Source organism: Arachis duranensis, chromosome 10, assembly GCF_000817695.3.
Source record: "Arachis duranensis cultivar V14167 chromosome 10, aradu.V14167.gnm2.J7QH, whole genome shotgun sequence".
Taxonomy (NCBI): domain Eukaryota; kingdom Viridiplantae; phylum Streptophyta; class Magnoliopsida; order Fabales; family Fabaceae; genus Arachis; species Arachis duranensis.
In genome coordinates, this window is record NC_029781.3 from 59936516 (window position 1) to 59939355 (window position 2840).

Sequence of the window (2840 nt, forward strand, 5' to 3'; positions counted from 1 at the left end):
GATGATAGGAGCTGAGGATAGCCTCTTTTTCAAGTTTTCAAATGCTAGCATGCATTTCTCATAAAAAATAAATGGTGTATCAGACATCAAGAGATTGCTTAAGGGCTTGGCTATCTTTGAAAAATCTTTAATAAACCTTCTGTAGAAGCCATCATGTCCCAAAAAGCTCCTAATTGCCTTGACATCACTTGGTGGAGGTAACTTTTCAATTTGCTCCACCTTAGCACTGTCTACCTCAATGCCTTGATTAGAAACTTTATGGCCAAGAACTATTCCATCTGTCACCATGAAATGACATTTTTCCCAGTTCAAGACTAAATTGGTTTCTTGACATCTTTTCAATACCAAGGCAACATGGTTTAGGCAATTAGGGAAGGAATCTCCAAATACTGAGAAGTCATCCATGAAAACTTCAATGAACTTCTCTATCATATCTGAAAAGATGGAGAGCATGCAGCGTTGAAAAGTTGCGGGTGCATTACATAGCCCAAATGGCATGCGCCTGTAGGCAAACACTCCATATGTGCAGGTGAATGATATTTTCTCTTGGTCTCTTGGATCAACCACTATTTGGTTATATCCTGAATAACCATCTAGAAAACAATAATATGCATGTCCCGCAAGTCTTTCCAACATTTGATCCATGAAGGGAAGTGGGAAATGATCTTTTCTTGTGGCTTCATTGAGCTTCCTGTAGTCAATACATATTCTCCAGCCTGTGATGGTTCTTGTAGGGATTAGCTCATTCCTTTCGTTGGGCACCACAGTGATTCCTCCTTTCTTGGGAACCACTTGAACTGGACTGACCCATTGGCTATCTGAAATTGGATAGGTTACTCCTCCCTGCCACAACTTCATAACTTCTTTCTGCACTACTTTCTTCATTGCTGGATTTAACCTTCTTTGGGGCTGAATGGAAGGTTTGGCACCTTCTTCCAGGAGTATCTTATGCATGCATATAGCTGAACTGATTCCTTTCAAGTCAGCAAGTGTCCATCCAATGGCATCCTTATCCTTTTGTAAGACTTAAAGCAACTCTTTCTCTTGTTCTTGGCTGAGGGCTGAATTTATAATCACTGGATAACTTTTATTTTCTCCCAAGTATGCATACTTGAGAGTGGTTGGCAGTGCTTTAAGCTCCAGTTTAGGCACTTCTTTTCTTTCCTTGCATAGATTTTTGAGTAGAGCCTCAATCTTTGATAATCTCTCCTCGATTATTGATGATGGGTTAAGATTAGGTGGTTGAGAAGGGTGGTTAGATGGATGTTGGTAGGATCTCTGTGAGGTGTGTTGATGAGTTGCATTGTTGTTGGAATTGAGATTGTGGTGTCTCTGATCTTGCCCTTGGTCTTGTTGGTTTCCCCATCTAAAGTTGGGGTGATTTCTCCATCCAGAGTTGTAAGTTTTGGAGTATGGATCATGGACTTGTCTAGGTGAGTTTCCAACATAGTTGGCTTGCTCCTAGTCACATTCTTCTCCTATGTTTGCTCCTTCTTGAGCTGACGATGAAGTGATGGCTGCTGCAACTTGGTTTTCCTCCACCTTCTTGGTAAGATCTGCTAGCTGCTTGGTGATCATCTTATTTTGAGCTAACAATGCATCCATGTGGTTTAGCTCCATTACTCCTCTGGTGTTACTTCTTTCAGAGGCATAGAAGTAGTCATTCTCAGCAACTGTTTCAATGACTTATATGGCTTCTTCAATGGTTTTCTTCTTGTTTAGAGAGCCTCCTGATGAATGATCCACAGCCTTCTTTGACTCATAGGAAAGACCTTCATAGAAAATGTGAAGTTGAACCCATTCATTGAACATATCTGGTGGGCATCTTCTTGTTAAGTCTTTGACCCTCTCCCATGCTTGATGAACGGATAATTTGTACACTTTTTGGCATTGTTTTTAGTATGTTTTTAGTATGATCTAGTTAGTTTTTAGTATATTTTTATTAGTTTTTAGTTAAAATTCACTTTTCTGGACTTTACTATGAGTTTGTGTGTTTTTCTGTGATTTCAGGTATTTTCTGGCTGAAATTGAGGGACTTGAGCAAAAATTCAGAAGCCCAATTGGCGCGCTCTCAACGGCGTTGAAAAGTAGACATCCTGGGCTTTCCAGCAACATATGATAGTCCATACTTTGCCCAATATTTGATGGCCCAAACCGGCGTTCAAAGTCACCCTCAGAATTCCCAGCGTTAAACGCCGGAACTGGCACAAGAATGGGAGTTAAACACCCAAACTGGAACCAAAGCTGGCGTTTAACTCCAAGAATAGTCTGTACACGAAAATGATTCAATGCTCAGCCCAAGCACACACGAAGTGGGCCTGGAAGTGGATTTTTATGTCATTTACTCAACTTTGTAAACCCTGAGCTACTAGTGCACTATAAATAGGACCTTTTGCTATTGTATTCTCATCTTGGTTGCTATATTTGAGTAGTCTTATGCTATCTTAGATCATGGGGCTAGCCTCACGGCCATGCCTAGACCTTATCACTTATGTATTTTCAACGGTGGAGTTTCTACACACCATAGATTATCTAACCTTGTCTGTGGTATTCTGAGTAGGATTCAATGATTGAATGACTGTGACGTGCTTCAAACTCCTGAAGGCGGGGCGTTAGTGACAGACGCAAAAGAATCACTGGATTCTATTCCGGCCTGATCGAGAACCGACAGATGGATAGCCGTGCCGTGACAGGGTGCGTTGAACATTTCCACTGAGAGGATGGGAGGTAGCCACTGACAACGGTGAAACCCTTGCATAAGCTTGCCATGGAAAGGAGTAAGAAGTATTAGATGAAGACAGTAGGAAAGCAGAGAGACGGAAGGGACAAGCATCTTCATC